The sequence below is a fragment of the Centroberyx gerrardi genome, chromosome 21 (assembly GCF_048128805.1).
Source record: "Centroberyx gerrardi isolate f3 chromosome 21, fCenGer3.hap1.cur.20231027, whole genome shotgun sequence".
Lineage (NCBI taxonomy): Eukaryota > Metazoa > Chordata > Actinopteri > Beryciformes > Berycidae > Centroberyx > Centroberyx gerrardi.
This window is the reverse complement of record NC_136017.1, coordinates 19717807-19727806: the sequence shown is the minus strand read 5'-3', so window position 1 is coordinate 19727806 and position 10000 is coordinate 19717807.

Here is a 10000-nt window from a genome sequence, read left to right as displayed (position 1 = left end):
TCACAACTGTTCAACTATCTAAGCCTTAATTTGATGTACAGAGAAAAAAAGCCTCCATGGGAAAAACTATCACAGGAGTGGTTTCGAAATGTTGAGAGTCTGGTAGCAAACAACCTATGTGCTGAATGCAGGAGAAATTACCCGGATTTTCAACAATGTCACCACATAGTCTAAACCAATATCAGAACAGCTGCTCAAATTCAACACAAACTTTTACTCAGTTTCACACAAAGATTGAAATCTACACATTGTGAAACATAATTTACACTCCTTTTACCCTTTGAATCTGTTTTTAGATAGCCTCATTAAGATAGCAATATTGGAAGTCAAGTGGAGACTTAGCACTCATCACCTAAACTATTCACCTCTGAATATATTAATTAGCACTCATCTACAGGTTGACAACATTGTGGGGGAAGCCCCATTCACACTTGACCCTGCCTTGTTGTCATAAAAGATGTTAGAACAGCCTCCATGTGAAAAACAATCACAGGAGTGGTTTCAAAATGTTGAGACTCTGGGAGCAAACAACCTATGTGCTGAATGCAGGAGAAATTACCCGGATTTTCAACAATGTGTGGGGGAAGCCCCATTCACACTTGACCCTGCCTTGTTTTCATAAAAGATGTTAGAACAGTCGCACACCAGCTCAGATGAAATTAGTTGCCCAAACCTGACCCACTCTGCAGAACACACACCCAGAAAGCCCAGTCCCAAGAGACAAACGTGAGGATGAGAAAGAGCCGAAGATGTATTTCCCCTTTTATGTGGGAAACCTCAGTGTTGGCCGATTTGGAAGAGGAACTACACAGCAACAGAAACATATCAACTCTCCTGAAGACGGGGGGGACGCTGTTGAAGCACTGAATAGAAACACTTAATGACTTTAAAGGGAATGACCAAGCCACAATAAATCTCCTTTTTGTGGGATCTGCCGTCTCCTCTCCCTAATTCCAGTGCCTCATATCGAACACTGAATGTTCCTAGGCTCCAGCCCTCTCCAATTAGGTCACACCTAAATTTGGAACATCACCTACACTATTCACCTCTGAATATATTAATTAGCACTCATTTACAGGTTGACAACATTGTGGGGGAAGCCCCATTCACATGATGAGTCACAAACTCCTCCCACCTTTGATAGGCCACAATCAAGCTAATGGGCCTATGGCATCATCATGGAGGATAAATACTGCAGGTAAACTCCACTGCATCAGTGTGTTTTCAATTCTGATCACACACACCACCTCTTTGCCATTTTGGAAGAGAATTTCATAGAACCTGTAGACTTCTGAAGAAAACTCTTTTTTGAAGTTTCTTGCTTTTTTAAAAGGATTTTTTTCGCCTGCTATTTCTATTTCTATTCTTTTTTGGTTTATTTTCTTGCTTTCTCTCTTCCCAAGAGCTTTGGGTTTTTTTTTCTTCTTTTTGTGAAAAAGACTTTTCTGAGGACAATGGCAGGACAGGCTGCAAAGTAAGTACCAATTTGTTTTCACTAGTTGAATTGTATTTTGCTTGAAACATGCAAATGTGGCTGCCAGTGCAGTAAGTGATATTCACTTGAAAAGATTTCTTAAAATAAGTCAGGGGTGGTTTCACTGACTGTCTACTTTCTCTCTTTCTCTCTCACAGCTCGGATCGCCGCATCATCCATTGCCTGCTGTGCGAGAAACCCCAGGAAGTACTGTCTGCCCACCTGGCCAGGGTCTGCATGAAGCGCAACACAGTTGTGGAGAGGCAGGCAGAGCTGCAGAGGGCCAAGAAGTCGATGAAGGATTGGACCCGCCAAGGCAGAACCTGGGACTACGCCGAGATGTGCAGGCGGTACCCCCACAGGCCTTCCAGACTGGCTCTTCTTGAAGATCTTCGTAGAAGAAACTTCTTCGTCCTCAATGCCCCCATGGACGCAGACATTGAACCCAGCGACGAGCAACCATCAACTTCAGCTGCTGCCGAGCAAGCCCCCATCCCGGCCAGTGGCAGCACAGAAGAAGACCGTAGAGGCGCTGAAGAGACCCCCGGCACTGATTCCAGTGAGGATGCTGGTCCAAGTGACCCAACATGGCAAAAGTAAGTTCATCACCTCACTCAACACACACAAGTTGCATCAATGATCTTTGGCTGTGAACATCTGTAAGTTCCTTTGAGCTAATTTTCTCTGTATTTTCTCAGGGACACGGCCCAGTACCAGACAACCCTGAGGGTCAAAATGCAGCAGATGGGACTTTATGAAAAGTTCCCACGTGAAGCTGCAATTTTGACGGGGTTCAAGCAGTACCTGACTACCTCTCTGCTAGTCCCAAACTGCCAACAGGAGGTAAGATCTAACCACATTTTATTTATTTATTTAACCTTTATTTAACCAGGCAAGTCATTAAGAACAAATTCTTATTTACATCTTACACTATAGTATTCTGCTCTCTGTGTTGCTCTTTGCAGCCTGTAGACTTATTAGCATCTCTATAGTGTGACAACAGGCTCATTGACACGCGCACACACCCCCATACACACACAGACTGCAGCTCTGTAGCAATTCACACTTCTTCTCTTCCTCTTTCATCACAGGTAGACAATGTCTCCAGGATGCTCAGGTACATCCAGCCGAGCGGGAATGAGGTGAGCATGGACTTTCTCCTGAAGAGCACGGAAACCCAAGACTTCCTTAACAGGCTGAGAGTAGTGCAGATGAGTCCATCCACCATCATCAACTACATAAAGAACATGATCCGGTGTGTCCAGTATCTCAAGACACGCCTGGATTTGGCTGCAGCGGACCCGGACTTCCACAGGAAGTGTCAGGCATACATTGAGCTGCTCAACACCTTGAGGAAGCCAGTGGCAAAGGCCCTCAGCAAAGCCACATGCCAAAAAAGGTGAGTTGTTAATCTCCCTGCTCTACCTTTCCTTTAATGACTTCTCTCATGTGGATAGTACTTGGAAGGCTGCCAGGATTATGTGATACAGAAAAATCTCTAGCTCTCCTCCTCATTGGTGTTTTGTTTTATCTTATCATTCTAGGTACGACCGCTTCATTCATGGCCAGGTGACTCTCCATGACTGCCAGAGAGTCCTCCGCGAGTCAAACAAGGACATGCTGGGCATCTACGGGAGGCTCCTGCAGCACCAGCATGTGGAAGAAGAGGAGAAGACGCTGTTCCGCTACCACTGCGAAGCCATCCTGATCCTAAAACATTTCCAGAGACCCGGAGCAGTGGAGGGATTGACAGTAAGTACTTTTCCCCCTCAGTGTTTCCTCAGTTGGTACAAAGTATTGCATGTAGTCAGTAGAAAATATTGCATGTCCAGATTCAAATAGAACAGGGTTACTTTGTTCATGTCATTAATTCCCACGGTGTCCTTCATTGTTTTCCAGACGTCAGAGTGGCTCGACCAGAAGCGCGTTGATGGACGAGTCTGTGTGGGGGTCAGCCAACATAAAACGGCCACAATGCAGATTGCGGCATTTGCCCTCACCGAGGAGGAGGCTGCAGTAAGTTCTCTAACAGGCTGAAAAAACTCACCATGAATAACTGTAACACCAGAATCAGAATCAGTTCCTGCTTTGCCTCGTTGGTCCATTTCTTCACTGTTTTGACCAAAGGCTCCATCAATAATTTCTCAAGTATTAACTTCATTCATATCTTATCTCCACAGATGCTGGACGAATACTACCATGGCATCCGCCAAGGATGTATGCAGGACGGTGTGGATGATGAGGGCAAATTTTTCCTGTCCAAATCCGGCGGACCAATTTCCAGCGCCACCAACGACCTCAGACGTCTGCATGAACAGTAAGTATTAGCAGAATCCCATGTACTAACATGTATATATTAATATGTACTGTACAGAGAAGGTAGACAAGGATTCAATTGGTAGACTGGTTTTGTACTCTTTCTATAATATTATTCAAATAATATTATAAAAACAGGAGAAAAATTGAAACATGAACATGCTGAGACCTCGTAAAATGCAGCACATGTGCTCGATGGAGGAGGCTGTTTTCCCAGTCTCAACGATGTGAGCAGAAGGTTAGGGTTAGGGCTATTTTCTGTAAAAAAAAAAAAGAACTGAAAGAATTCAGGGTTGAGAGTGGGATTGTAATCTGAGATTTCTTCTTCATTGCAGCTACAAATTACCAAACATCACCAGCCAAGAAATCAGAAAAGTTGCAGAGACAGCGGTGAGTGGAAACTTTTCAGAGGAGCAGAAAAGTGCAGCGGCACACTACATGGCCCACTACAGGATGAGGACCCTGGAGGGTATCGTGGCCACCGCCAACCTGTTCAACAGTTTGAAACGGTATGTGTCATCATCCAAAACACACAACCTTCAACTATTCTCTCTCTCACAGCTGCTTCCAAGGTCAGTCCAGCTGTTTGTCAGTGTTTAACCATGAAATCTTCTCCATCTTGCAGTTCTTCTACTGATGAGTCAGGGGATGCGAGGAGTGGTCGGAGAGAAAAGAGAGGCAGAGACACCGCTGAACAGGACGGCAGGGACTTTACAGCGTTTATCCAGCACTTCCCGGTGACAGCGACTGGCCAGCCGCCCACTAAGAAGCAACGGACCGACGCTGGGTTTCCGACTGACAGAGTGTTTTATGACAGGTGGAGGGCTGTGCAGTATGGCAAGCGGGAGGAATACCTCTTGTGTAAGTGTAAATACTTTATTATGCAATGATTAAATTAAATGATTAACAACATTTCTATAAACAAAAGTAACGTAGAATTCACAAGTGTGGACAAGAATTTAAATTTAAATTTTCTCTCTTTGACAGCCCAATGTACAAGACACCCCCCAACTGTCCAGAAGGTCACAAAGGTCATCAGGGATGAGGGGTGGACTGCCAACCATCCCCGTCCTGAGGACATTGTGGCAAAGTGGAAACCAGCCAAGAGGGTGCAGGTTGAGAGTGATCCACGCATCATTAGGAGGGTCACAAGGCAGAGGTGGACAGGCCTGGCCATCAAGGATTTTGGTGGCGACAAAGGGAAAGGTATGTAAAAATGTCTTGTGAGCAGGAGAGCATTAATCCAACAAGCAAGCTATTAGGTTTAACAAATGTATTCTTGCCATTTCCAGCATACTTGTATATTATGTTAGTACATGAATTGTTCACTTGTTTTCCTTTGCTCTCCTGTTTTCTCTGTAAATTCACATATTCACACACTAATGTCACCTTCTTTTGACCACAGGAGTTGTTGCCACCAAATCCTTTGCCAAGGGCTCCATCATCTGTGATTATCATGGCAAGGTAATCACAGCAGCAGAGGGCAGGAAGATGATGGAGTCCATGCAGGATGAGATGGGCTACCTTTTTTTTTTCAAGACTCATGATGGTCGCGACCTTTGCATCGACGCCCAGACGTTTCCTTGCGTGTGTCACCCATCTGAAGAAACCCTTGGCAGAATGATCAACCATTCGCGGAAGAACAGCAATGTCACGCCACGCTACTGCAAGATGAACTTCCCGGAAGGAGTGAGGGATGTCATCCTGTTCCAGGCCTCCAAAGACATTTCCATCAGCGAAGAGGTCCGGTTCAACTACGGAGTGAACAGGAAGTCTTTCCGAGGAGAAGGGCTGGAACTCGAGTGGCTGGATGACTGACCAACATAGCAGCAGGTAAAGTTTGAATGCAGGCCCATTAAGATGTGTGTGTGTGTGTGTGTGTGTGTGTGCGTGCCAGAGTTGCCAGTGAGGGGCCCTGCAGGCCTCTCCTTTTCTTTCACTGCATCAATAAATTCATACAACTTCTCTTTATCTTTCATCACAGGTGGACAGTCTCCAGGATGCAGAATCGGGATTGGGAACCCACAAGTGCGACTATTGCACTAAAGCCTTTTCTGCAAGGGGCGGTCTCACGATCCATATGAGGAAGAAACACTTTCAGCTTTTTGCTGCAAGAGCGGGGGTCAAAAGTGACAATAAAAATGATATTGATAGCACAGGCAACTGGACGCTGGTAGAAGTTCAACGCCTGCAAGAACTGATGAAGTCCAAAGGCGGTGTTAGGGGCTTCTATGATATTGCCCAAAAGATGTTCCCTAATCACCAGCCTGTGCAAATCAAAAAGAAGTGCAAAAAGCTGCGGAAGATGGCCAACAGAGTCACGGCTATGGTGACCCCCGCTCCTGACTGGAATACCTATTGCCAGTCATTACGAATTCCTCTTGCTCCTGGCTGCCCCAAAGATTGATATATATCTATATATATATATATATAGATATATATAAACACTGTCTACTGTCTCTCTTTCTCTCTCACAGCGAGAAGGATCGCCGCATCATCCACTGCCTGCTGTGCGAGAAACCTCAGGAAGTACTGTCTGCCCACCTGGCCAGGGTCTGCATGAAACGCAACACAGCTGTGGAGAGGCAGGCAGAGCTGCAGAGGGCCAAGGAGTCGATGAAGGCTTGGACCCGCCAAGGCAGAACCTGGGACTACGCCGAGATGTGCAGGCGGTACCCCCACAGGCCTTCCAGACTGGCTCTTCTTGAAGATCTTCGTAGAAGAAACTTCTTCGTCCTCAATGCCCCCATGGACGCAGACATTGAACCCAGCGACGAGCAACCAACCACTGCAGCTGCCGCCGAGCAAGCCCCCATCCCGGCCAGTGGCAGCACAGAAGAGGACCGTAGAGGCTCTGAAGAGACCCCCGGCTCTGATTCCAGTGAGGATGCTGGTCCAAGTGACCCAACATGGCAAAAGTAAGTTCATCACCTCACTCAACACACACAAGTGCAATCAATGATCTTTGGCTGTGAACATCTGTAAGTTCCTTTGAGCTAATTTTCTCTGTATTTTCTCAGGGACACGGCCCAGTACCAGACATCACTGAGGGTCAAAATGCAGCAGATGGGACTTTATGAAAAGTTCCCACGTGAAGCTGCAATTTTGACGGGTTTCAAGCAGTACCTGACTACCTCTCTGCTAGTCCCAAACTGCCAACAGGAGGTTTAACCTTTATTTAACCAGGCAAGTCATTAAGAACAAATTCTTATGCCCTGTAATTGGAATGAGTACACTTTAAATCCTTTAACGAGGATCCATTGGAGGGCAAGTCTGGTGGTAATTCCAGCTTTCCAGCAGGAAAAGGCATTCAAGGAGAAATGGGAAAATGTTGATGCCTGCGCGGGCCTGGGTCAATTCCGAACATCAACTAAGGCTGATAACTCAGTCTTTGAGACACCGGTCTCCCCCTGGGAGGTGCGTAGGGTGGGGGTGAATAGTTTAGGTGATGAGTGCTAAGTCTCCACTTGACTTCCAATTTTGCTATCTTAATGAGGCTATCTAAAAACAGATTCAAAGGGTAAAAGGAGTGTAAATTATGTTTCACAATGTGTAGATTTCAATCTTTGTGTGAAACTGAGTAAAAGTTTGTGTTGAATTTGAGCAGCTGTTCTGATATTGGTTTAGACTATATGGTGACATTGTTGAAAATCCGGGTAATTTCTCCTGCATTCAGCACATAGGTTGTTTGCTACAAGACTCTCAACATTTCGAAACCACTCCTGTGATAGTTTTTCCCATGGAGGCTTTTTTTCTCTGTACATCAAATTAAGGCTTAGATAGTTGAACAGTTGTGACAGTTGCACATCACAGTGTAGATAGATTACATTCTCTTCTTTCCAACAAGCTCAGGCATTCAATGCCAGCACAACCTGGCTGGTTAACAGAAGCTAACTCATTCATCTGCTCACATCATGAGGCTATCTAAAAACAGACTCCAAAGGTAAAAGGAGAGTAAATTATGTTTCACAATGTGTAGATTTCAATCTTTGTGTGAAACTGAGTAAAAGTTTGTGTTGAATTTGAGCAGCTGTTCTGATATTGCTTTAGACTATATGGTGACATTGTTGAAAATCCGGGTAATTTCTCCTGCATTCAGCACATAGGTTGTTTGCTACCAGACTCTCAACATTTCGAAACCACTCCTGTGATTGTTTTTCACATGGAGGCTGTTCTAACATCTTTTATGAAAACAAGGCAGGGTCAAGTGTGAATGGGGCTTCCCCCACAATGTTGTCAACCTGTAGATGAGTGCTAATTAATATATTCAGAGGTGAATAGTTTAGGTGATGAGTGCTAAGTCTCCACTTGACTTCCAATATTGCTATCTTAATGAGGCTATCTAAAAACAGATTCAAAAGGTAAGAGGAGTGTAAATTATGTTTCACAATGTGTAGATTTCAATCTTTGTGTGAAACTGAGTAAAAGTTTGTGCTGAATTTGAGCAGCTGTTCTGATTTTGATTTAGACTATATGGTGACATTGTTGAAAATCCGGGTAATTTCTCCTGCATTCAGCACATAGGTTGTTTGCTACCAGCCTCTCAACATTTCGAAACCACTCCTGTGATAGTTTTTCCCATGGAGGCTTTTTTTCTCTGTACATCAAATTAAGGCTTAGATAGTTGAACAGTTGTGATAGTTGCACATCACAGTGTAGATAGATTACATTCTCTTCTTTCCAACAAGCTCAGGCATTCAATGCCAGCACAACCTGGCTGCTTAACAGAAGCCAACTCATTCATCTGCTCGACGTCTCATTCGAATGTCTGCCCTGTCAACTTTCGATGGTACTTTCTGTGCCTACCATGGTGACCACGGGTAACGGGGAATCAGGGTTCGATTCCGGAGAGGGAGCCTGAGAAACGGCTACCACATCCAAGGAAGGCAGCAGGCGCGCAAATTACCCACTCCCGACTCGGGGAGGTAGTGACGAAAAATAACAATACAGGACTCTTTCGAGGCCCTGTAATTGGAATGAGCATAGCTGCCGGAGGTGTTGGAATGGAAAGAAAGCAGCCGTGTGACTTAGCCCCTGGTGCACTTGGTTGTTGCGGGAGGCGCTTCTATGGTATCGGATGGGGATTTCTTCCGCCTTGAAGGGCCTCAGCTGGCTGCTGCTCGAGTTGTCGGTTCCTTCGCCAGCGGGAGTGCTCCAATCCGATGCGTGGGAGTGGCCTGATTGATTTGGGTGCGTGGTCCACAACCCCTACTATTGGCGCGTTGCAGAAAGAACACTGGGTAGGCTAGAGTGTTAGACTCACTACCCCCCATTTATCATTAAGTGCAAGATACTGCCGGGTAGGTTAGGGTGTAAGACCCACTGCCCCATCCAGTTGGTCGGAATGGCGTCGCCAGTTGTTACAAGCCTTGGGATGTTGCCTGCCCGAGCCTCTACTCCTAGTAGGCGTACGTCCCCTGGTAAGTGCAACCGTGTTATCCTTCGAAGGTCGGGTTGTTGGTCCTCTGATCGGCCGCCGACAGGAATGTCTGGGCCGGTTAGGAGGACCAACAGATGGTTGAATGTGGTAACACAGCGCTTCAAGAAGGCCGAGAGTGATGGACTGGGGAGTCCGGTTGCCTCTCCATTGGCACGTGGAGGTGGCTATATACCCCTTCGGAAAAGGCTTTTTCACGATTCGCCCAAAGCTAAACAGGTCCTGTTTATGGGGTTTCGGAAACATGCTCTTCCTGATGTGAGGAAGGAGCAGCCTCGGTACCAGGCTGATGATTCAGTCAAAGTGGGTATTAGGCTTCCCTTCCGAACACAGCCTTGTCCCCTCTGCAGGTCGGTTATGGCGTCAGCTTCGACATCATCGTCCCACCTTAAGTCGAAGCATAGGCTTAGGTCGGTCTTGTTCATATGCTCCTTATGCAACAAGACTGGATCAGGTTTGAGAGCCATGGCCTGTCACGTCCCCAAGTGTGGGGCGAGAAGGCAAAGTCAGACCTCGGTTGGTGATGAGCGATGCACAGTCTGCTCCAAAGTCTTCACCACCAAACGTGGGCTGTCCTACCACGTTAGGGTGAAGCACGCTGGACATCTCCCGGAGCATTTGGGTCGGCCGAATGAAGGGGATAGGAGGCCAAGGAAAGGTATGTGGTCCCAACCAGATGTTGTGCTTCTCAGATCCCTGATGGAGTCAACTGGTGGGACCACTGGCTTCTATGCCTCTGCAGCGACTAAGCTTCCCAAGTATACATTGGCCCA